General features: G+C 64.1%; 1 long non-coding RNA gene across 2 annotated transcripts; it reads right to left on the bottom strand.

Moving 5' to 3' along the window:
• Nucleotides 1-9,910: 9,910 nt before the first annotated feature.
• LOC138846378 (uncharacterized) lies at nucleotides 9,911-25,358 on the bottom strand. 2 transcript variants are annotated; one of them, XR_016224643.1, is made up of 2 exons: nucleotides 25,026-25,358; nucleotides 9,911-10,644 (listed from the first exon to the last, which is right to left on the bottom strand). It is a non-coding gene; the product is annotated as an uncharacterized LOC138846378 (long non-coding RNA). The 2 variants fall into 2 exon arrangements; XR_011383866.1 differs by lacking the exon at nucleotides 25,026-25,358 and adding an exon at nucleotides 10,876-11,238.
• Nucleotides 25,359-25,565: the final 207 nt, after the last annotated feature.

Genomic DNA, 25,565 nt, shown 5'->3' with positions numbered 1-25,565 from the left:
TTGATCATAGAGGAAAAGCCCGACTAACACAGGGGCGCTTCAGAAAATTCTTGGAATTGGAATTGAAAGAGAAGTTTGTTTGGCACCAAAAACACCAAAGCCACTTGAAATCCACACAAAGGCTTTTGGGGAGCGCTGTGTCCACGGCCTTTCCACAGTGCTCTCGTCCCACTCTGTCATCCATGGCCTGGTGGAGGCGCTCGCCTGGGGAGGGAGAAGCAGGACAGAGCACTGGGGGTTAGGGACGAGGGCGTGTGTCGGAGGGCGCACAGTGGGGACGAGGGCGTGTGTCGGAGGACACACAGTGGGGACGAGGGCGTGGGTCGGAGGGCGCACAGTGGGGACGAGGGCGTGGGTCGGAGGGCGCACAGTGGGGACGAGGGCGTGGGTCGGAGGGCGCACAGTGGGGACGAGGGCGTGGGTCGGAGGACGCACAGTGGGGACGAGGGCGTGGGTCGGAGGGCGCACAGTGGGGACGAGGGCGTGGGTCGGAGGGCGCACAGTGGGGACGAGGGCGTGGGTCGGAGGGCGCACAGTGGGGACGAGGGCGTGGGTCGGAGGGCGCACAGTGGGGACGAGGGCGTGGGTCGGAGGACGCACAGTGGGGACGAGGGCGTGGGTCGGAGGGCGCACAGTGGGGACGAGGGCGTGGGTCGGAGGGCGCACAGTGGGCGTGCCCCAGTGGCCGTCCAACTCAGCACTAAAAGAGAAGGGCGTGCACCGGGCTGTGGCTGTCTGTGACACCAGCTGATCTCTGTGTCACCAACATGGCACTTGGGGACACAGCCACGGGCCCAGGGAGGGTGGCTTGCTCCTCCCTGCGCCGCTGGTGCTGAGTCGAACACAGGAAGACGTCCAAGGTCCAGGCCGGCGCTGCCCTCGCTTCTGTTCGCAGCCTCCGCCCCGTGTGTCTCCGCTGGGAGTGGACCTCGGCAGAGGCAGCGGTCATTTTCCCGTGCTGGGCTCCTGCCCACCGTGTGTGCCATTTGTCCATCCCTGGGGGAAGGTTGCCGAGCAGGGCGGGCTGCGGGGGGCACTTGCGTGGGCGTCAGAGAGATGATGAAAGTCGCGAGGCTGGGCAACGACTCACTGGGGTAAGCAGTTGGTGACTCCAGCTTGGTGGGTGCATCCCAAGGTCAGAGCCAGCAGGGACGGCTCCGAGGAATCCAGAACGAGACCAGCCTCACTCGTGTGCCCCCCACGCAGGGGAGCCTGCCCCTGTCCCACCGAGGACCTGGCGTCGCAGGGCCCTCCTGACTCCACTCAGCCCTTCAGTTCCTCTGCACCCCCAGCTCAGGCTGGCTTGTGTCTCCCATGTTCCCCTGCTCTGCCATCTCTCAGATACCAGCTTGGTAGCCTCCTCTTCCAGGAAGCCCACCTGGCCCCCACTCCGCAAGTAAGGCCAGGGAGGGTGCTCCCACTCTGTGCTCCCAGAGCCCCCCGGACTGCCCACATGATGGCCAGTGGCACGCCACTCGGCCTGGGCGTGTCTCGGCACCAGCATCTGCTGTAGGCAGGGGCCAGGTCTGGCACATTCACACGGTGCCACATGCCAGGGGACCAGGCACGCTCAAGACATGCGTTTGGGGGCAGGGGTGTGGCCCAGCTGGAAGGACTCTGGTTAGGATACGCGTGTCTCATGGCAGAGCCACCTCCCGACTGGTGCAGACCCCGGGGGCAGTGGTCATGGGTGCAGGTGTTGGGGTCCCTGCCACCCACGTGAGAGACCTGGATGGAGTTCCCGGCTCCCGCTCATGTGGGCATTTGAGGAGTGAACCAGCGGATGGAAGCTCTCTGCCTCCCCAACATGTAAATACATTTAAAATGAATCAGTGAGTCTGGGAGGGTGAGGGGGTGCTTCGGGGGTGAAGTCTGTCTCCCAGCCACAGAGCGGCTGAGAGTGGATGATGAGCCCTGGAAGCCGCTGCCGCCTGCCCAGCCTCCCTGCCTGCTGCCTGCTGCCTGGGCCGGAGGGCCTCTCCCCACCCAGGGCCTGCCGTGGACATCGGGCAGCCCGGGATCGTCCACTCCACAGGGCATTGCGGCTTCTCTGCCAGCGCAGCCCACCTGCTGGATGCAGCTCACCAGGTGTGGACAACCTGCTCCCCACCGAGCCAGCATCCCCGGAGCCAGAGCCCCCACCCCCGAACTCGCTCCCTTGCCAACGAACAGGCTCCCCAACGCCCAGATCACCGTCAGCTGGGTTTTTCAGCATTTGAAAGCATCAGCCTTTTGAGTCTTCGTCCACACACCACACAGTTCACGATTTAGTCTCCAGTGCAGGGGCAGGCGCCTGGGCCAGTGGGTGACACCACATGGGATGCCTGCACCCTGTGTTGGAAGGCCCAGGTTCAAATCCTGGCTGTGCTCCCAACCCCAGCATCCATAACGTACTCGGCACAAGTGGTCACGACAGCCAGGGCAGGGACGAACCACAGCCGGGAGCCGGAGACTCCGGCTGAGCCTCCCACACAGGTGCAGGGCCCAAGCACTCAGGCCATCCCCGACTGCCTTCCCAGGCCACAGCAGGGAGCGGGAAGAAAGCAGAGCAGCTGGGACTTGAACCAGCGCTGCAGTGTGGGGTGCGGGCAACACAAGTGGCCGTGGCCCGCCGTACCAGTGCCGGCCCCCGGGACCCCTGTTTTCCATGCTCCTCAGTACAGACCCCAGAGCGGGACGGCCGGGTCGACCCCGAGTCCGTGTCTCCCTGGCACCTGCTGGGCCTGGCTGTGGTGACGCCGTCCTGGTGGCTGTGACGGGCAGTGGTGTCCTTGTCTCCCCTTTGGCCCCACGTGCCTTTGTCCCTTTAAAACGTGTGCTCTGATCACGAGGTCCTTTGTCCCTCGCAGGACTTCCAGGCACTTCCTTCTGTCCCCCGAGTGCTCTTTTATGTGAAAGTCAGAGTTACACAGAGAAAGAGAGGCAGAGAGAGAGAAAGAGGGGGAGAGAGAGAGAGAGAGAGAGAGAGAGAGGTCTTTCATCCGCTGGTTCACTCTCTTGATGGCTGCAATGGCTGGAGCTGTGCCGATCTGAAGCCAGGAGCCAGGAGCTTCTTCCGGGTCTCCCATGCAGGTGCAGGGGCCCAAGGACCTGGGCCATCCTCCACTGCTTTCCCAGCCACAGCAGAGAGCTGGACTGGAGGAGGAGCAGCCAATACTAGAACCAGCGCCCATACGGGATGCCAGCACTGCAGGTGGCGGCTTTACCTGCTTTGCTACAGTGCCGGCCCCCTTTTGCTCCTCTTTCTTTGTCATTGCCAAGGGACCTCCACACCCCACACCCCCGTCCCGTGTGCTGCAGCCCCTGGAAGGCCAGGGGATCCAGGGCGCAGTGACTGTGCCGCTTCCTGGGCAGCACCGTGGTCTCCAGCAGGAGCCCGGGGCTCGAGCGTGGGGCGCGTCTGCAGTCTCGCCCTGCCCCCTCCACATGCTCGTGGGCATCTAACCACGTGCTCGTGCCCCCCCCTGCCGCCCGAGGGACTGGATGGGTGAGGGCTTCCTGGAGGTGGAAGACAGAGGGAGCTCAGGTCAGATTCCACCCTTTGGGACCAAGGACCCTGGAGCTTCCTTGAGGCTGGGTGCCTCCCCCTTCCTGGAGAGCACACGTTGGCCCGGGCTGCCAGGAGCTGTCTGCCCTGGGCTCCTGCCTTCCTCCTCCCGCCTCCCCCAGCCTCCCCCTCCACCCCCAGACATGAGCCCTTCTCCCTGAGCGTTCAGCAGTCCACTCAGGAAACAAGAGGCCATGGACAGGATGGAACTGTCCCACCCTGGAGCTGGGCGGGTCCGGCTGACGACACTTGCAGCCAGGGTGGGCTGGCAAGGAACAGGTCAGTGAGGGACCCCTCCCTGGCCAACCAAGAACCAGAGAACTGCAGGTCAGGGCCAGCGCCATGGCTCAATAGGCTAATCCTCTGCCTACAGCGCCAGCACACCGGGTTCTAGTCCCGGTCGGGGCACCAGATTCTGTCCTGGTTGCCCCTCTTCCAGGCCAGCTCTCTGCTGGAGATGGCCCAAGTGCTTGGGCCCTGCACCCCATGGGAGACCAGGAGAAGCACCTGGCTCCTGGCTTCAGATCAGCGCGGTGTGCCGGCCGCAGTGGCCATTGGAGGGTGAACCAACGGCAAAGGAAGACTTCTCTCTCTCTCTCACTGGCCACTCTGCCTGTCAAAAAAACAAAAACAAACAAACAAACAAAAAACACTGCAGGTCAGCAGGGGGCTTGGCGATGTGTGTCCAGTTCTGCCTCGGCAGGTGCTAGCTGAGTGGCCCGGGGCAAGTCGCTGAGTCAGCGCCTGTCGATGAAGAAGGTAACAGCGTGGCGCCCGGTGCACGGGGCCCTCCCTGCCAGTGGCTGTCGGTGCCAGCGCGTGTGACAGTCCCACCCGCTGGGGACACTGCGCAGGACCCGGGTCGAGGTTACCCCATCGGACCACTGGGGAGGCGGCCCCGGCCACGGGAAAGGAACCCGAGAGGACGAGAGGCAGTGCTGCGGGCCCGGGAGCCCCGCCTGTCCCTGGAGCACCGTGCCGCGTGCACAACGGCCCCGGAAGCCCTTGAACTACGGCGTTCGGCTCTGCAGAGCAGCCTTGGAAAGCGCGTTTGCCCCTCACAGCTGCTGCGGGAATTTACAAAGCACAGAAACCACCGAGAAGCGCGGCTCCCCCGTCCATCTCCTGCTTCGTGCCGGCTGTTTGTCCCCCAGCGGTTGGCGCAGCTCTGCTGGACAAGCTGGGGACGGCACGGAGAAGGCTCCATCTCCGCCCGCAGCCCGACCCAGGCCTCTCCTCCGTCAGATCCTCCTCTGCAGTCGCTGAGCCCTCGCCGGCTGCGGCCGGGCCGACGTGCGCAGGCTGGGACTGCTCGCCGAGTGCTTCCCGGAGGGCTCACGCTTCTCAGTGCTCGCCGTGTCCTAGCGCCGGCTGTGAAGGCAGCATGCGGCCATGACCGCGTCCACACGGCCGCTCAGACACCCTCAGAGCGGGCAGAACAGGGACAGGGACAGCCTTGCGCAGCCCAGGCCCCTCCTCTCTGGAGCGCTGGGACACAGACAGGTGGCAGGAGGCCAGCAGGCTCTGGGCGCTGCAGGTAGCTACTGCTGGGTCATCTTGCGCCTCAAGCCACCCACTTCCCAGGGCTGGCAGTGTGGACGGATGTGTGTGCCCTCCGACACGAAGTCTCTGCGGCTGCAGGGACGGTGACCTGGGGTGGGGGCATCCTCTTCTGCCCCCCAGCCCCCAGCCTCTTGTTCCCAGGACTGCCCCAGGCTGGCGTGGTGAGGCTGGCTGGGGTCAGTGCAGACAGGGGCTTCACCGGGCCTGGAGACCAGTGGAAGCCAGCAGCGCCGGCCCCAGCCAGAGGGCGCCGCACAGCTGCTGTGCCCTGGGACTTCCTGCAGGGACAGGGGGGAGAGGGCATGGACAGAGGGGTTCTTCAAGCGCACACGAGGGTCCCCCGGGCAGGCATCACGGCTGTGTGGACGGCCACACGTGCCGGCTATGCCCTCGTGCTGTACGTGACCCTGTGAGGACCAGGCTGGCATGGGCAAGCAGCCTGGAGACCAGCTCCTAGTTCTGCCACATCCTGGCCGGGCGGCCTTGGGGTCCTTACCTTGCCAGAGCCCCGGTTCCGCCTCCCTCAGGGTAGCCCCGCCCCCGCCGCTGAGATGATGAAGTAGGAGCAGCCGCTGGGCTGGTGCAGGACACCCACGGTCAGCACCCAGGCACCGGCCAGACCCGACTGCCGCCTTTGGATAAATTCCCAAAGGCCAGCAGCAAGGCCGGAGGGCACGGGCGTCTAGCAAACCTGCTGCAACCCAGCGCACCCTGCCACACACGCACAGCCCACCCCCTGGGCTCTGCTGGCCGGCCCACCTGGGCCCTGCACCACGCATGTCCAAGGCAGGCTTGGCCCTGCGGGTCCGAGGAGCTGGGTCCCAGGTGTGCACGCCCTGTTCCCCTCACTTCTGCAGGAAACCTGCTGGCGGTGACGGCCCAGGGCACTGTGCTAATGGCCAGGCAGACACGTGGTGGGCAGGGCCGGAGCTGAGCCCGTGCTTGGGACGCTGCCCGGCTGGGCTCGGCTCCTGCCCGCTGCCCGGCGCCTGAATCTCTGCCGCCAGCCCCGCCGGGACGCTCGCGCGGCCGATTCCTGCACACCTGAGCCCCCAGAGAGGAGCAGAGGCGGGAGGCCCCTGCACAGAGGTCCAGGCCCTGGCCCTGGCCTTGCCCGCGCCGCCGGACCAGCCGGCCCTGCGGGGACCGCAGACCGAGGGAGACCCCACCTGGCCGGGAGCGAGCATGCAGCGCCGCCACCGGTCGCTTTGCCTCGCGAAGGCGCAGACTGCGCATGCGCCGGACCCAGGGCCTCCCAGGGCTGGTGATCCCTGGGGCTGAGGGCCGGCTGGTGGGGGGTGTGAGCAACAGTCTCCAGGTGAAAGTGGGGGAGGGTTCGAGACACTCCTGTGGCTCTGCTTTTCCTGTGAGCCGTTTCCACTGCCGAGGCAGCGTCACGGGCCCAGCGGTGACACTCACGGCACACCTGGGCTGGTGCTAACCTCCCCTGGTCCCCAGGACACAGGACGCCCACGTCTGCACAAGCTGCCCGTGGCCCTTCCACGTTCCGTGGGCTTCCTGAGGCTCCAGGCCCTCTGTCCCCTGACAGTGCTGGGCATCTTAGAGGACATCCTCTCCCCCAATTTCAGAGCAGCTGTGCCGGGGTGCAGGGTGGCTAATGCGGGGGGCCCCCACCCCATGGCCGCGTCTCTCCAGCTAGTGGGAGCCGTCACTATCTCCCCTCCTCCCAGCAGCATTGCCAGGGCCAGTCCTGGGGTGGGGAAGGAGGCCAGGCGGAGCGTGCCAGGCATACGAGGGTGGTGACCCCAGGAGGCGCAGGTGCCAGCAGCCGGGGAGCTGAGCCTGCTGCCCCGACCCTGAGGCCTCGGCGGTGACACACACAGGAAGCAGCATGGATCCCAGCCAGAGCTGGTGAGTGACACTGCCACTCACCCAGAGGTCAGTGTCAGAGGTGCTGCTGTCAGGAGCAGGACAGGCCTCCCAAGCTGGGCCACGGCGCCTTGAGGGGGCTCGGGGCAGGGGAGCAGGTGGATGGGGCTTCCTGCACGGGTATGTGCCCAGGCGAGGGTGTGGCTGGGACCCCCTGCCGAGGGAGCTGCAGGCCTTTCTCATCAGCGTCCCCAGGCTAGGAGCAGCCCGACTCAGACCCGTTACACACTGCCCGGCCCACTGCCCGGCGTCAGGTGGCCACCTGAGGCGAGACTGAGCGACACGCAGGATGCGCCTGCGCCATCTGGTGTCCGTTCTCGGCACTGCAACGAGACACCTGAGGAAGCCTAACTTCATGGAAGATGGCTCAGCTCCAGTTAGAAAGGCTGAAGTTCAAGACCGGGCAGCGGGGGCGGGGGCGGGGGAGGCCACGGCGGACGGCCCCGAGGAGAGTGCGCAGGCCCAGCTGGCGGGAACCACCCTCGGAGGACCCGCCCCGTGCACCGCAGCCCTGTCACTCAGGACTCAGCTGGGAGTGTGGCGATGCCTGTGAGGCCGGCAGGCTCCCGAGGGCCCTGCAGCCCTCACGCGGTTGGAAGCCGCAGTGGGGGGTTCGACACCCACTCCACCCCGTCCCAGTCCCAGGCATTCACCTCTTCCACGCTGCCTTCCGGTGTTTAAGGAGAGCCATGCCAGAGCCGAAGTTCTGCCTGCGTGCTCCCCTCCCCCGCCCCAGGGGCAAGGGCTTCCGTCCCTGGGCGTCTCCCCCTGCCGCACACGCCACACCCACAGCCTCCGCATGGAAACCTCCCACGGCTCAGGCCGCCAGGGGTCTGGCTTGGCAGTGTGGATCCATGCAGCTCCCGCGGTGCACCGTGTCTTTGCGCTGTGTAACTGACTTCCGCTTACGGCCGCTGTTTGCATTTAATGCTTAGTTGCTTCTTTCATCTATTTGAAAGGCCCTGCGACATGGTGAGGGGGAGGCGGAGGCAGGGACACACAGAGAAAGAGCCATCTTCCACCAGCTGGTTCTGTGGGGAGCAACTGGGAGCAACTCGGACTAGACTAAGTTACTGGAATTAAGACTTATTCTGTGCATCTGCTCTCCCACAATATGGCGCTGGGAGAGAAGTAAACAGCTTCCGCACAGCTGCCTCCAGTTCAACCAATAAACTGTAGGACCTGCTCCTGATTGGAGGAGAGCAGCGTACTCGGCGTGTGGGTAGCAGAGTTGGGATTGGTGGAAGAGGACTATAAAGGAGGAGAGAGACAACATGCACCAGGAACATCTATCTGAAGGAACACCTGTGCAGCCCCCGAGAGAGCCGGCCGGCGGTGTGCCGCTCCCCCGCGGAAGTGGGGAAAGTGGCAGGGGGAACCGCCCTTCCACGGAGGTGGAAGGGACGGCAGCCAACCCGGGAAGAACCAGCAGCGAACCCGGGGAGGGCCGAGCAGACAAAAGAACAGCGCAGGGTCCTGTGTCGTTCCTCCACGAAGAGGGGGAGCGACATAATGGTGCCGTGACTCGGATAGGAAGCCTAGGCAGGGTTTAGTGTCGCTCCTCCACGAAGAGGGGGAGCGACATGTACACTCCCAAATGACCCCAACCCCACCCTGCAACGGCCAGGGCTGGGCCAGGCGGAAGCCACGGGCCAGGAGCTCCATCTGGGTTTCCCACGTGGGTGGCAGCGGCGTTGGCACTTGAGCCGCCGCCTGATGCGTTAGCGGGGAGCTGGACGAAGAGCAGCCCGGACTCGAACTCGAACTCCGACAGGGGACGCGAGCAGGGAGGGTTGTGGCTTACACGGCTGTGCCACAACGCCAGCACCTACTGGGTGACCACTCGGCCAGGAATTCAAGGTCATGACTGGCGCAAGGCTGTGCAGGCCCCTGACCGGCCACTCCGTCCAGGTCAGCAGCAGAGCCCTGCACACAGCTCCCCAGCTGAGCTGCAGAGCCCCCAGCTGAGGCTACCGGTTGTGCCGGTTGTCAAGCCACAGCCACAGGTTCCAGGAGACTGCCCGTCCCGAGGCAGATCCTAAACCCGGACTCCGGCGCTCAGCTCCAGCCGACAGGAGTGGTGCAGCACCACCTCTGAATCGGGTCATCAAAGCCCGTGGCTTCCGCCCTTCGCGCCCCCGTCTCCCCGCTCCCCTCCCACCTCTGGGACAGGTCCACGCGGTGAGCCGCCCTGCGGAAAGTCCCATGTAGCAGGCACGGAGGCCTCCTGCCAGCCGCCAGTCAGGATCAGAGGTTGCCAGCAACCCCAGCGTGAGCTTGGAGGCCCAGCCACGCTCGGCAGCAGCCGCAGGAGAGACTGAGCCAGGCCCCCTCCCTCGGGCAGCCCCCAGGCTCCTAATCTCAGAAGCCGAGAGACAAACTCTGCCCCCAAGGTTTCTTATGCAGCCATAGCGTGCACACAGGCCCCTTCGGCAGCCCTAGGCGCCCACGGGAGATGCGCACCCGGCTCTCTGAGCACAACCTGTGGACACAGAGTCCAGCAGCCCTCACCTCGGGCCTCAAAGGCCAGTGAGTCAGAGGGACGCAGGTTTCCACTCCCCTCAGCTGTCGGGGGCGGGGGGCTGCAGTTACAGTCTCCTCCAGGGTGGCTGGGAGAGTCCAGGAGGCGGGACAAGCCACGCTCGGACACGCAGGCCACAGGGTCTGCCCTCGGCACGCGGCTGCGTGGCCCTGGCTGTCTTCTTAGGCCAGCAGCCAGAGGAGGCCCGGGACCTGGGGTCACAGGCAGCTCCCCCAGAGAGCCACATGCTGCTGGGGTGACAGGGGGAGGAGCCCAGGGGCAGCAGTGGCCCCCGTGCACCCCCCCCCCGCACTCCGGCCGTGCTGGCCGTCCCCAGGGTCTGGGCGGAGCCAGCGACACCGCTCCCTCTGCCTGGTGTCTCCCCCAGCCCTGCGCACTCCCGGTTTTATTCAGGTAAAATTCAGGTAACAGAGTGTGTCATCCAACCATGGGCAAGTGAGTGGTCCCGAGCTGTGCACCACCGCCTCTCATCTCCCGTCACCCAGGCGGAAACCTCGCTCCCAGAGAGCCACAAGCAGGCGGCTTCTCGTCTCCGCCTCTGCCCGTGCCGACGCCTCGTGTGCCTGGAGCCCCCGGCAGGTGGCCCTGGTACGGGCGTGGGTAGCGTCACTGCAGAGACTGGGGGCTGGCGCCTGCTGGGCAGCTCTACTGACACCAGGCATCTAGCCGGCAAATCCAGAGACACAAAGTAGCTGAACGTCCCCAGGGGCTCCGAGCAGGGGGCAGGGGACAGGTTTCCCTCCGGTGATGAGAGAGTCTGGAGGTAGGGGCCAGCACTATGACACAGTGGGTTCAGCGGCCCCTGCGATGCTGGCCTCCAATGTGGGCGCCAGGTGGAGTCCCCGACGCTCAGCTTCTGATCCAGCTCCCTGCTAATGCGCCCGGGAAAGCAGCGCAGGATGGCCCAGCAGGGTCAGGGTCAGGGTCAGGGTCACCCGCCACCCACGTGGGAGACCCAGATGGAGCTCCTGGCTCCGGGCTTCGGCCTGGCCCAGCCCTGGCTGTTGCAGCAGATGGGGAGTGAACCCGCGGATGGAAGATTCTCTCTCTCGCTCTCGTTCTCTCTCTCGCTCTCTGTAGTCCTGCCTTTAAATAAAGGAATCTTTAAAAGGAGAAAACACAGAACAGCAACGTTAGGTTCTGGAATTAAACAGTGGTGGTGGCTGCACGCACTCTGGGAGTCAGCGGCTGTCACTGGGCTGCAGGCTACAGTGAAAGGTGACCACAAGAGTCCCCGAGCGTCCCCATCAGTGTCGTGTGAGCCCAGCACGAGAAGGGAGTGGCTGCTGTGGACCCGGGCCTGCCCGTCCCAGCTCAGACTCCCAGAATGCACCTGTGCGCGCTCCGGCACCGGCTCCGTTCTCAGAACCGTCACCGCCATCATCCGTGGTACCAGCAAGGGGGTGGGGGTTGAGGGAAGCTGGCCTCCATCCAGGCCGAGGGGCGTGCGTGATGCCGTCACGGGCCACCCCTGCAGGCCTGCGGACGCCTTCTCCCTGGGGCCCTGGGAACGCGGGGCTGCGGTTCCTCCGGCCACAGCTCACTGGAGCGTCCGGGGCGGGGAGGAGTCAGCTGTAGACACCAGGGTGCGTGGGGTGCAGCATGTGGCCTGCGCGGACTCCCCCTCGCCTCCCCAGTCGCTGTAGCCAACTCCTTAAAACACATCTCTCTGCACACATATGCACGTGTCAGGGTACTGCAAAAGGTTTGTGGAAAATAGGATTAAAAGGTAAGTCTGTTTTGGTACAAAAACCTCAAAATCCATGCGTGGATCTTTGATTATATGCACTCTCCACCATGTTTTGAAGACTCCCTCCTGTACACACACGAGCACACACACACACACACATGTACACGCATGCACGCCCTGCGGAGCCGGGGCTCTGTGTGTGAGAAGCACCGGGATGCTTGCTACAGCGCTGGTCGCTGGGCCCCTGCAGGCCCACGGCTGTCTGGTGGTGGCGCAGGTGCTGTCTGAACGCATCTCCAGGCCCCCCCAGGGCTGGGTGAGAGGGGCTGCAGAGGGCTGAGCTGTCTACGCGGGCGGCAGCAGCGGCCGAGTGAGTCAGGCCGGGGCTGGGTTTTCAGGCGAACACAAATCGCCCGGTAATGAGCTACCTCATTACCTTACAGACTGACACCCCCCTCGGCCACCATCTGCCATCTCACCTGTCACTGGGCATGTCCCCAGCCTCCCACCAGCAGGAAGGGGGGCCCTGCTGTCCCGAACCCTCCTCCCTCCGGCTGCACCTGCTCCCTGAGGCCCCGGGGCTTGGCAACCAGCATGAGCCGGGGGCGGTGGGGTGGAGGAGCAGCCAGGGCTCCCGGCTCAGGGCGGAAGGCGCCGTTTGACTGGACAGGTAACAGAACCAAAACCAAAGGCGCCAGACCCGGCTCCACACGCTTCCTCCCTGCCCACCAGAGCTCTGGTTCTGTCCCCAGCACCACGGCGCAGCCAGAGAGCGGCACTGCCCCGGCCAGGCAGAGCTGTGCAGTCAGCACCATGAGGCCGCCGGTGGGCAGAGCCCCGCCCCACGCAGCTGGCATCTCCACAGCACACCTCTCCCCCGGCAGCCTGGAGCGCTTCGCGACCTTGGCAGAGGGCAGGGATGAGGTCACTGCTGCCCCCGCCAGGCTGTGTCCCCGGGGAGGCCCCAGTCTGGCTCTCGACCTGCAGCTCACGCAGTGAGAAGTCTCCTCGGCCCTGTCCCCGCTCACGGGCTCCACAGAAGCAGGCGCCGTGCCCACTTCCCGGGGATCTGCAGAAATACGGGGTGCAGAGACGACCAGCCCGCATCCTGGCTTCCCCTCCCCTGCAGCACAGGCTCTGTCCTCTCACCTGGGCACGCCGGCAGTCCTGCTCCCAGAGGGGGCCGTCCACTGTGGCTGTGGCCTCAGGACCCACTGCTTTCCAGTGGTTTCTACGCTGCCACACCACCACACGGTGACTGGCAGACGGTGATGCACAGGCAGAGGTGGCCTCGGGAAACCCAGGCTCGGCCAGAGGCCAGAGGGAGTGTTTTCCAGTTTCTTCGTCCAATCACTCAGTGGCCTGGCCATGGCCCTGAGCTTGGCCCTGTCCAGACTTTCACCCCTGGACTGGTCCCCCACTTTGCACCCAGCCCCGCCCCTGACAGGTCTGGTTCTACTCTTCTTGGTGTCACCACTGGCCTTGTGTGGCTCTCCCCACACCCCCATCGCGGCCCCGCCCCCTGGAAGCCTGGCTCCTCCCCCAGGAGGACTGGCCCCGCCCCCCGAGGTCTGGGCCCCAGCTCTGCCCCCGCTCTTCTGCTTACCTGGGCCCAGTCCGTCCTGTGGCTGTCATCCCTGGGTCCAGCCCTCCCTGTCTAGTTCCTGGGTGCTTTGATCGGCATCCTGTCAGTCTCCCAGCGCTCATTCCCACTTCCTTCCGTCTCCCAAATATGCCACTCACCCCTGCTTCAAACCCTCCACCTCACGTCACACCCGCCCACCTTTGCGGTGCCCAGAAGGCCGGCCCTGTGCCTGCCAGGAGTCAGCTCCACCTCCGCAGGCAGCAGCCTACCCCCAAGAGCTGAGGGGACCCTGCGCTGGCCCTGTGCTGCTGGGTTCCTGGCAGCCTCTCCCTGAACCCCGTCAGCCCCAGTGCTCCCCGGGCTCAGCACGCATCCCGAGGAGGGCAAAGGGAAAAGGAGACCAAGGACCCCCTGGTTCCCAGAACAACGGAAGGACACAGGCGGGGGGGTACCCTGGGAGTGGGCACATCGCGGGATCCGCACTCGTCCAGTTCAGAAGTTCTCAGCTGGGGCAGGGGTGGGGGTGCTCCTGGCTTCTGGAGACTGAGACCACAACGCCCTCTGCGGTCAGCCCAGCCCCGCACATCAGCCTGCGACACCTGCGGAGCCTCACCCCTGCTCTGGGTGTGAATCCTTTCCGTGCACTCTCCTGCCCCTGGTCTTGGTTAAGCCGCCTGCAGTGATGGGGGGCAGCTGGCTCGGGGTGACTGGCCCCGCCGGGTGGGGGGCAGAGCTGGCAGCATCCAGGGGGAGGTGGAGCAGAGGGCTCACTCAGAGCCTGTAGGAAAGGGGGACTGCAGCCTGGGAACCCCGCAGCCAGGGGCTGCTGACCTGGGCTCTCTCAGGCTGGAGCTGCAGGGTAAGAGTGTGGAGGGGCAGGAAGCGGGCAGGGCTTGGTAGGCATCAGACAAGGGTGTGGGCGGGGCTATTTATTGATTTATATACTATCAAAGAGTCTCACACACAACGTGCAAAGCCCAGCTGGTAGTAAAACAGAAACGTCGGTTACTGTGGGTGAGTAAGGGGAGCACGTGCCTGTGCCAGGCAGCTGCTGGATGACTTCCTGCGATCCACTCTCCAGCAGGAGGGAGGGCCGAGGGCGGACGGGTGGGTGGGTAGGTAGGCAGGTGGAATGGTGCGTGGGTAGATGGGTAGACAGATGGGTGGGTGTGCGAACGATGGGGAGTGGGAGGTGGGTGGAGGGGGTGGAGAGATGATGAGTGGATGTGTAGATGGAAAGATGGTTGAGTGGATGGATGGATGGATGGGGTAGCGGATGGGTGGGTGGGTGGGTGGTGCATGGATGAGTAGATGTGTGGATGGTGAAATGGAGGGGTAGATGGGTGGGTGGATGATGGATGGATGGTTGAGTTGGTGGATGGGTAGGTGGGTAGGTGGGTGGATGATGGATGGATGGTTGAGTTGGTGGAGGGGTAGGTGGATGGGTAGATGGGTGGGTGGATGATGGATGGATGGTTGAGTTAGTGGGTGGGTAGACGGGTGGGTGGGTGGATGATGGATGGATGGTTGAGTTAGTGGGTGGGTAGATGGGTGGGTGGATGATGGATGGATGATTGAGTTGGTGGATGGGTAGATGGGTGGGTGGATAATGGATGGATGATTGAGTTGGTGGATGGGTAGATGGGTGGGTGGATGATGGACGGATGGTTGAGTTAGTGGAGGGGTAGGTGGGTGGGTGGATGGGTAATGGGTGATGGATGGATGGTTGAGTTAGTGGGTGGGTGGATGGGTGGGTGGATAATGGATGGATGATTGAGTTAGTGGATGGGTAGGTGGGTGGTGGATGATGGATGGATGATTGAGTTAGTGGGTGGGTAGATGGGTGGGTGGATGATGGATGGATGATTGAGTTGGTGGAGGGGTAGGTGGGTGGGTGGATGATGGATGGATGGTTGAGTTGGTGGATGGGTAGATGGGTGGGTGGATGGGTGGGTGGATGATGGATGGATGATTGAGTTAGTGGATGGGTAGATGGGTGGGTGGATGGGTGGGTGGATGGATGGATGATTGAGTTAGTGGGTGGGTAGATGGGTGGGTGGATGATGGATGGATGATTGAGTTAGTGGATGGGTAGGTGGGTGGGTGGATGGGTGGGTGGTGCATGGATGAGTAGATGTGTGGATGGTGAAATGGAGGGGTAGGTGGGTGGGTGGGTGGATGGATGGATGGGTAATGGATGGATGATTGAGTTGGTGGAGGGGTAGGTGGGTGGGTGGATGGATGGATGGTTGAGTTAGTGGAGGGGTAGGTGGGTGGTGGATGATGGATGGATGGTTGAGTTGGTGGGTGGGTGGATGGGTGGGTGGATGGATGGATGGTTGAGTTGGTGGGTGGGTGGATGGGTGGGGAGTGTGGACGGATGAGCGGGGGATTAAGGGGTGATGAGGGCTCGGACCTGACTGTGCAGACTCCCTGCCGTGCTCTGGTGGAGCTCTGAGCCCTTCTCAGAACGGCCTCTTTCACGGACAGATGAAGTGCATGGGGGGCAACAAGACTGGCGTCACGGGGCCTGGTGCTGGGCGCTTCTCGCACCTTCACCACCGGGCTCTCTCTGCGCCCCCAACTCCGTGGGCAGCCCCTAACAGGCCGCGAGCAGCTGTGGGATGTGAGAAGGAGCCCCAGGGGTCAGCAGACCTGGGCTCAAATCCCAGGTGTACCCCTCCCCGGGCACTGACCTCGGCTTTCTCCCCTGGAGGCGGGGATGGCTGGCCTGCCTGGGAGGCTGGGCTGGAGTGGTGTTTCCTCAGACACCCACCCTGACGGGGTGCCGGGACCCTATCTGAGGGCTTTCTGGGTACTGTGGGGAGCAGCCCGGACTGGACTGAGTTACTGGAATTAAGACTTATTCTATGCATCTGCTCTCCCACAATATGGCGCTGAGAAGGGAGAAACAGCTTCTACACAGCTGCCTCCAGTTCAACCAATAAACTGCAGGACCTGCTCCTGATTGGAGGAGAGCAGCGTACTCGGCGTGTGGGTAGCAGAGTTGGGATTGGTGGAAGAGGACTATAAAGGAGGAGACAACATGCACCAGGAACATCTAAGGGGAACACCTGAGGAACATCTGAGCAGCCCCCGAGAGAGCCGGCCGGCGGTGTGCCGCTCCCCCGCGGAAGTGGGGAATGTGGCCAGGGGGAACTGCCCTTCCACGGAGGTGGAAGGGTCGGTAGCCAACCCGGGAAGAACCAGCAGCAAACCCGGGGAGGGCCGAGCAGACAAAAGAACAGCGCAGGGTCCTGTGTCGTTCCTCCACGAAGAGGGGGAGTGACAGGTGCAAGGTCCCAGGATGGGAAATTGCAGTCTGGGGCCTGTGTTAAAGGTCGGGGGAGGGGCTGGCGCTGCGGGATAGCAGGTAAAGCCTGCCTGTGATGCCAGCGTTCCATACGGCACCAGTTTGTACCCTGACTGCTCCACTCCTGATCCAGCTCCCTGCTAATGCACCTGGGAAAGCAGCGGAAGACGGCCCAAGTGCTTGGACCTCTGCCACCCGCATGGGAGACCCAGAGGAAGCTCCTGGCTCCTGGCTTCAACCTGGCCCAGCCCTGGCCCTTGAGGCCATCTGGGAAGTAAACCGGCAGATAGAAGATCTCTCTGCAACTCCGACTTTCAAATAAACACATCTTACAAAAAAAAGGGGGGGGGGGCTGGCACTGTGGTGTCAAAAGCTTCTACCTGTAGCACTGGTGTGCCATATAGGCACCGGTTCGAGTCCCGGCTGCTCCACGTTCGATCCAGCTCCCTGCTGTGGCCTGGGAAAGCAGTGGAAGATGCCCCATGTCCTTTGGCCCCTCCACCCATGTGGGAGACCCAGAAGAAGCTCCTGGCTCCTGGCTTCAGATCAGCCCAGCTCCAGCCAGTGAACCAGGGGATAGAAGACCTCTCTCTCTGTCTCTCCCTCTCTCTGTCTGTAACTCTACCTCTCAAATAAATAAATACAATCTTTAAAAAATAAAGTCTGGGGAAAACAAGGACCTAAATTGTTCTTCCTAAGCTCACAGACCCCTGGAGTCTACCCTGGGACCCCATGGGGTTCCCCACTCAGACGAGAGCAAGAACGGGGCATCCGCCTGCCACGCTGCAGCCTCCGCTCCACCGCCTGGCCCACGCAGCTGCGGGAGTGAGCAAGCTGAGGCGGCAGTAGCACCCGCCCCACCCCAGCTCCTGCCAGCCAAGACCCAGGCCTGGGGGGCTCTCCCAGCCTTGAGCAGCCATGGAGCTCTGTCCCGGCCGCCGGGGGGAAGTGAGGTCCCGCTGACCAGGAAGGGGCCACCAGCCAGCCCACTCCCTTCCCCAAGGTCCTGGCAGAATGGGGACCGCCCAGCTGTGAGTCATCACGGCCCTTGGCGGCCAGTGGGGGACTGCAGCCAGCCGGCAAGTTCACAGGGTGGGGAGGGCTGGGGAGGACCAGTGCCCACTCACCCCCCTGCCCTGGGCCCTGGCACCGGGCCCAGCCACGCCTGCCCCTGGACAGAGGTGGAGAGAGGGCATTGCAGGCCAGAGGCACAGCCAGGCAGAGGGCAAGTCCTTGCTCTCAGCAACGTGGGGAGCCCCCGGGTGGGAGGAGGGTACCCCAGAGGCCCGGGAGCATGAGGCTGGCCACCGTGGGGCTCGGGCATCGCGGAACTGTCCTCTGTCACTTTGCCAAGATGGACAAACTGAGGGCGATCTGTCCTTGGAGCTACTGCAGGAGCCGACGTTAGCTGTCCTTAGCGGTGGGAGCTCCCTGTAGGCCTCAGTTTCCCTGTGGGTGAACTGGGTGAGAAGGACTCCAGATCTGACCCCATCCTCTCCTCCTGCCTGGAAACAGAGCCCCCTCCTTCCTGGCTTTGAGCTCCCTGCCCCCTTCTGAAGCCCATTTCGGGGAGCAGGCGTTTGGCCTCACAGGGGCAACCCCCGGGTCCCATGCGTTGGAGCTCCTGACTTTGGAGATGGACTCTGGCTCCCGACGCCCACTTCCTGCTAACATGGACCCCAGGAGGCCACGGTGATGCCCCAGGCGTTGGGCCCTGCCGCCCTCACGAGGGACCTGGGTCAAGTTCCCAGCGTTGGCTGCCCCACCGCTGCTGGCACTTGGGAGGTGAGCCTCTCCGAGTCTCCTCTCTGCCTCTCAAAAGAACTTTTCCAAGGCAGGGAGTAGAGGGAGCAGCCCAGGCTAGCAGTTGGGATGCCCTGGCCCACAGAAATAAACAAACAAGTAAATGATTGTCAAAGCCCCTTCGCCTGGTTCTGCGTGCAGAAGACGCCGCGTGTCACAGCCCCTGGCAAGGCCGCTTCCGCCCGTGAGTGACCTAACCCCACAGAGCGAACACGGGCGTGCAGAACCCGACCCCTTGCCCACCTCACGCCTGATGGCAAGTGTGCGTCTGTGTTGCTTCACAATCTTGGGAAACACCGCGTCTCCTTGTGATCACATGTATTTACTGCAACCGCAAGGAGCAATTCCTACTCCTTGCAAAATATTCAGAAAATGAAAAGTGCAAGGAGGGAGAGAACAACAAAGCTGCCATTGATCTCAGTCCCGCCCAGGAAGCTGTGCGTGCACACACACACACACACACACACACTGTGTGGCACATGGACAAGGGTGCTTCAAGAAGCCCACGGAGCGAGATTAGACGACAAGCTCATTTTGGTGCAAAAATTTTCTTTTTTTTTTTTTTTAAATTTATTTGACAGAGTTAGACAGTGAGAGAGAGAGAGAGACAGAGAGAAAGGTATTCCTTCCGTTGGTTCATCCCTAAATGGCCACTAAAGCCGGTGCTGTGCGGATCCGAAGGCAGGAGCCAGGTGCTTCTCCTGGTCTCCCATGGGGTGCAGGGCCCAAGCACTTGGGCCATCCTCCACTGCACTCCCGGGCCACAGCAGAGAGCTGGCCTGGAAGAGGGGCAACTGGGACTAGAACCTGGCGCCCATATGGGATGCCGGCGCTGCAGGTGGAGGATTAACCAAGTGAGCCACGGCGCCGGCCCCCAAAATTTTCTTAATCCACGCAGTTTTCTGTGAAGGTTTTGAAGAGCCCTGGTCTGTGTGCAAACACACAGAGGCACGTGCACATCTCACACACAGGTGCTACTACCTAATGAACCCTTCCCATGTTCAAAATAGCCCAAGTTGAAAATGCGTTCCTACATTCAGAACACGTGACCTCACTTACACACGCTCAGAGCACCAGCTTCAGCCAACAGCACAGCCGACCCGCATGGCCCACGGGACACGCAGCCTCCCCACGGGACACGCAGCCTCCTCACGGGACATGCAGCCTCCCCACGGGACATGCAGCCTCCCCACGGGACACGCAGCCTCCTCACAGGACACACAGCCTCCCCATGGGACACACAGCCTCCTCACGGGACACGCAGCCTCCCCATGGGACATGCAGCCTCTCCACGGGACACGCAGCCTCCTCACGGGACACGCAGCCTCTCCACGGGACACGCAGCCTCCCCACGGGACACGCAGCCTCCTCACGGGACACGCAGCCTCCTCACGGGACACGCAGCCTCCCCACGGGACATGCAGCCTCCCACGGGACACGCAGCCTCCCCACGGGACAGGCATCCTCCCCACGGGACACGCAGCCTCCCACGGGACACGCAGCCTCCTCACGGGACACGCAGCCTCCCCACGGGACACGCAGCCTCCCCATGAAACACACAGCCTCCCACGGGACACGCAGCCTCCTCACGGGACACACAGCCTCCCATGGGACACACAGCCTCCCACGGGACACGCAGCCTCCCCACGGGACACGCAGCCTCCCCACAGGACACGCAGCCTCCTCACGGGACACGCAGCCTCCCCACAGGACACGCAGCCTCCTCACGGGACAGGCAGCCTCCCCACGGGACACACAGCCTCCCACGGGACACGCAGCCTCCCCACGGGACACGCAGCCTCCCTGAAGACACTGAGCTGAGACATTCCCTCCCTCCCGGCCCGTGTGCGTGGCCAAGGCTACCCTCTCCCGCCAGGGCCTCAGCCTCGCTTGGTGGTGCTGGCTCCAGGCCCCAGGCGTCTGGGCGTCCTTGGAATCACCTTGAAACCCTGACCGCCGCCAGCTGTCCCTCAGTGAGGCCTTGAACCAGCCAGGACAGCAGGGGCTCGCCCCATGCGAGCTGCTACTCACTCCACCGAGTGTCCTCTGAGTGCCCACGAGGCAGCTCCTGCCCTGCTCCCCTCCTCCCTGCCCCGGGCCTGCCGCCGGGACGGCTCCGGAAGGCACGGCCACGTCCCCGCACCCACAGGAAGTGACCTCACGTGTTCTGCCATCCCTGTCGGGCTGTCCGTCATTCCCGGTTCTTCCTGTTTTAAAAGATTCAACAGACAGGAACACATGCACACAGATGGTCCATCTGCTGATTCGCTCCCCACACGGCCACAGCAGGCAGGGCTGACCCTGAGGCCAGGAGCCAGGAGCTCCGTCCGGGTCTCCCAGGTGGGTGGCAGGTGCCTGTGTCACAGGTGCCGGCTTAACCCGCTGCGCCACAACGCCGGCCTGTTCTAGAATGTTCTATCATGAATTCCGGGGAGGGGACGTGTTGTGCATGCAGCTTCTGTAGGTTGGGGACTCTTCCCGGTCGGCTGCTTTTCCTGGAGTGGCCCCGAGACGCCGCACAGGGGTCTTCGGGTGGGGGCGTGTTGGGTCCCTGTCCTGGCGCTGGGTGTCGATGCACACAGCTCTGGAGCAGCGCCGCGGGCCAGCGGCTAGCACACGCAGACACTGCCCTGCGTCAGCTCCACCTGTCCCTGCGCCTGACCGGGGCCTTCTTCCAGGACCCCCCACCTCCCGACCCCAGCAGGCGCCAGGTTTGGGTGCACAGATGGGCGGGCGGTGGGACCCCTGTGTGCCCTGGTACTGCAGCTTCTCCCCGCAAGAGCAACTCCTGGCGGTCCCCAGAAACGCTCACCCCAAAACACAGCAGCGAGACAGCCGGATCTTCCCTCGCGGCCGCGGCTGCTGCCTCCTGCTCCTCCCCCAGCCAGGGCGAGCGGTCGGGGCTGTGGAAGCAGGGCTGGCCTCTGCCTCCTCGGGCTCAGGTCCTCGCTCCCACCTGCGCCTGCTGGAGGCAAAGGGTCCGTCGGCCCCTCCTCTCGGCACAAACAGGCTTTAGGATGGGGAGCCCCGAGACGTGTCGCCTGATGATCTCATGCCCCGACACGCACCCTCCTGTCACGGCCCCACGCTGGGCACACCACCCTCGGCGTTGGCCCCTGTGGCCGTGGCAACCAGCAGGCTGTCCCGCCTGCCGGAGCCCCAGCTCACGGCGTCAGCGCAGCTGTGCCCCCTGCGAGGGCTGCGGGGCAGGGCCCCTCCTGCCTCTCCAGGCTCCGGGGGCTCCAGGCATCCTTGGCCTTTGGCCGCCTCACTCCAGGCTCTGCCAAGGGCGTCTCCTCTCCTAGCTCCACCTGACCTCGGATTCCACGCCCACCCTGCTCCAGCGCGGCCTCATCGTAACTCATGACCTCGGCAGAGACCTTCTTTCTGGGGAAGGTCTCCCGCGTAGGTTCGGTAGGTTCCGGGGCTCGGGGCCTGAGCATATGTCTGGGACACAATGCAACCTACCACACCCTCCCCCGAAGGCCGGGGAGGGCTGGCCAGGGCAGACTCACACCATGTGAAACACAGACCCTCGCGTGGTGACAACCACTACCTGGCTTTGCGTGAAGGCAGGGAGACCCCAAGAAGCCAAGCTGCTCACCCAAGCCTCATGGCTCAGGCCCCCATCCCACCCCCGAAGCAGGCAGAGGTGAGTGGGCGGGGCCCTTGCAGTGGTCTCCAGGCTTGGAGGGGAGGGTAAGGGGCCCTTAGGGGGCGGAGCAGGACCCGCCTCAGCCTCAGGGGCTCAGAGGAGACAGCACTGGGTCAGGACCAGCCACTCCCATGGATGCGTGGGCTCAGGAGGGAGACCTGGTGTGTCCGGCTCACCGCGGTTCCCAGCCCCTAGCCCAGAGCAAGAGCTGTAACTGTGGGCCGGACGAACGCCCTGGCAAGGGCATGGATAGAGACCTGGAGCCCCAGGTTCCTGCCTGCGCCAAAGGGGCTGCACCAGGATCCCCACAATCTGGTAGCAAACTGCCTGTGTGGCGCCATCTGCTGGGCAGTCAGGGTAGCACAACAGGTGCCTACGTTCTCCCAGGAGCCCTCAGGGAGCCCCCAGTAAGCTCCCTGCCTGTGACCCTCCCCTGGGGGGGGGGCAAGAGACCAGCACCCCCTTTATCCTCCATCCACCCGTGCCGGCCTTCAGGCCAGGACGGCCAGCGGCGCCCAGGTCAAAGAGGGGCCTGGGTGGTGACTCAAGACACCACCTGCGGTCGGTGCCGTGGCTCACTAGGCTAATCCTCCGCCTGCAGCGCTGGCACACCGGGTTCTAGTCCTGGTCAGGGCGCCAGATTCTGTCCCGGTTGCCCCTCTTCCAGGCCAGCTCTCTGCTGTGGCCCGGGAAGGCAGTGGAGGATGGCCCAGGTGCTTGGTCCCTGTACCCCATGGGAGACCAAGAGAAGCACCTGGCTCCTGGCTTCAGATCAGCATGGTACGCGGGCCGCAGTGGCCACTGGGGGGTGAACCAACGGAAAAGGAAGACCTTTCTCTCTGTCTCTCTCTCTCACTGTCCACTCTGCCTGTCAAAAAAAAAAAAAAAAAAAAAGGACAGCACCTGCATCCAGGGAGCCCAGAGAGGCCTCGATCTCAACACCCACCTGCTCCACCCCTGTCACAGACACACTGCACCCATTCACACCCGTGCACACTCACAGACACACACACTCACCCCTGTGTGCACACTCACAGTCACGCACACCTTCTCACACTGCACCCATTCACACCCGTGCACACTCACACACACAAGCACACACTCACCCCTGTGTGCACTCACAGCCACGCACACACTGACCCCTACATGCACACTCACAGCCATGCACACACCTTCTCACACTCACCCCTGTGTGCACACTCACAGCCACGCACACTCTGTCACCTTCACACCTTCTCACACTCACAGCCACGCACACACTCATCCCTACGTGCACACTCACAGCCACGCACACACAATGCCCTCTCACACTGACCCCTCACTCACCTGTACGTGTGCACACTCACAGCCCTGCGAGAACAGCCCATCACCCAGACCCAGTCACACGCGTACTCCATGCTTGCACGTGCATGCTGGCACAAGCTCACATGCTCACACCCGTGCTGGCTTCGCCCCGGCCATCACGGTCCTGGCTGAGCTCTGGGGCACCTGGCGCAGGCGCCCTCCCACACTGGTGTGACCGGGCCCAGCGGCTCCTCGGTGGACAGAGTCCCTCCCACACCGGGTGTGACCGGGCCCAGCGGCTCCTTGGTGGACAGCGTCCTTCCACACCGGGTGTGACCGGGCCCAGCGGCTCCTTGGTGGACAGCGCCCTCCCACACCGGGTGTGACCGGGCCCAGCAGCTCCTAGGTGCAGGCGCCCTCCCACACCGGGTGTGACCGGCCCAGCGGCTCCTCGGTGGACAGCGTCCTCCCACACCGGGTGTGACCGGCCCAGCGGCTCCTCGGTGCACGGCACAGCCTGAGCTCTCGTGTGGTGGCTCCGTGTCCACCTGGGTTAGGTCTTCGTGCTGTGAGGAGGCTCCAGGCTGCTGCTGCCATAAGCGCTGCCCCGCGAGTGTCCATGTACTTCAAACAGCGGCCTCAGGCCGTGCAGGACGCCCTCTGCTGGACGTCGCACACCAGCTTTCTCTCCGGCAGGGCTGGGCCTGCTTCCCTCCCTCACTCGCTTGCGGTGGCCTTGTTCTCGGGCTTTGCGTCTGCGGCGTGGCGCACGCCCATCAAGTCTCCTGCTCGCTGTTCACCCCTTCCCCCGCACTCGCTCGGTCACCATACGCTGGGGGGCGCGCGGGAGCCCCTCCGTGGTCTGGGACCCCAGCCTTCGCCTGTCACTTGCGTTGCAAAGAGCTCCGAGTCTGCTTTACGGATGAGAACGTCTAAGTCCTCTTCCACGGTGGTGCTTTGGGGGTCTCCTTAAAGAAATCGCACCCCAAAGTCAGAGACTGACGGCCCCCAAAGCGGGACGCGTTTTGCTTTGCGTGTTCAGGGACCTCTTTGCTGACAGAAGCCAGCCCGCCATCTAACGACCCTCCGGGTCAGATCCGGACCGCCGCCTCCTGCCCTCGCGTGGCTCCTCCCACCCCCTCCCCTCCCCTCCAGGCCTCACCTCCCCACCCTGCACCTCCTCCCAGGACAGCAGGCGCCAGCTCCCGCCAGGGAAAGGCAATTCCAGTGTCAGTGAGCACCCTCCCCCTCCCTGGAGGTGCTGGGGGGGGGGCGGAGGGTCTCAGCCTGAGCCGACCTCCACCACTTGCTCGTGGGCATCTCGGCCTCGTGTTGTAGCCTGACACCAGCGCCAACCGTAAAACCTGCCACAGCCGCCTGCCACACACACACTGCTGCCTTGAAGCCTCCCCGACCCACAGGACCTGGGGTGGCCCGCGGCTGACGGCCAGCAAACACCAGGCCCTCGGTCGTGTGGCCGCGGGAAGCAAGGCCTGCCAGCCACTCCCTGGCTGAGCCTGCTGGTGAGACGCCGTCCAGCCAGATCCTCCTCACTTGCCGTGCGTGAGACCCGAGCGGCAGACCCAGCTCAGCCTGGCTGCGTGCCAGCCCAGAGACACCAGGAACGCAGGAGCCCACGCATGTGTTGTGTTCAGCTAAGGTTTTTGTTAAGTCAGAGTTAGAGAGAGAGGGGGAGAGACAGAGATTGAGAGAGAAAGAGAGAGAGAGATCTTCCACCTGCCAGCTCGCTCCCCAGACGGCTGCAGTGGCCAGCACTGGGCCAGGTGGAAGCCAGGCGCTTCATCTGGGTCTCCCTCGTGGGTGGCAGGGCCACCTGCTGCTGGTTTCCCATGCTAGCAGCAGGGAGCTGGACTGGAAGTGGAGCAAGTGGTACAACCGACACACGATCTGGTGCCGCATGGGACGTTGGGATCGTAGGTGGCGGCTTTGCCAGCTACGTCACCACATCTCCGGCGCCTGCTAAGGGTTTGTGGTCGCTGGTGGCACAGCACAGAAACACAGAAACACACACACACACACACACACACACACGATCCCTCCGAGTGCTCCCGGCCTGTGAGACGGCACCTGCTTCCCCCACACACAGCGGCACTCAGCTCCCAGGTTGTCCCTGAGCTCACGCGGGGACTTACCGCGTGCCCGTGCTGCCGGCCAGCTGGGGTCTCCCGGTGCCCGCTCGGGACAGGACACCGACTTTGAGGCAGGAACCACTGCAGCCCCCAGCGTCCCGCTCTCCCGGGGTCCTCGTGCGCAGTGACTGACAGCCACGCGCAGCGTTCTGCCAGCACGGCCAGGGGTCCCGCCTCTCCGAGAGGCCTCACCTCCACCCCGCGCCGGGTCCTGCTGAGGAAGCGACAGCAGGCCCGAGATCTGGGGCCCAGCCGTGGGGGCACCGTGGTCTCTCACAGGCCTGCTCGCCGCCCCTTGCTCAGGCTCAGTGGGGCAGGACCCGTACCCCCGGGGCTGCCCACCCACGGAGCGCTCACGTCCCCTCCCCCCGCCCGCACGCCAGGGCTCCTCGGCCGCTCCCAGCCGCCCCCACCACCCCGCTGCCCACGGGCGTCCAAGCATTTGCAGGTGGGCTGTATTCCGAGCGCCAGTAGCCCTCCTAAGCGGCAACACCTGGGGGTCAGGGCGCTGCCGGGGCCCAGAGCCAAACACAGGCGGCTCCA

Source organism: Oryctolagus cuniculus, chromosome 18 (genome assembly GCF_051225735.1).
Source record: "Oryctolagus cuniculus isolate XC-2025 breed Fujian yellow rabbit chromosome 18, ASM5122573v1, whole genome shotgun sequence".
NCBI classification, from domain to species: domain Eukaryota; kingdom Metazoa; phylum Chordata; class Mammalia; order Lagomorpha; family Leporidae; genus Oryctolagus; species Oryctolagus cuniculus.
This window is presented reverse-complemented; position numbering and strand designations above follow the sequence as displayed.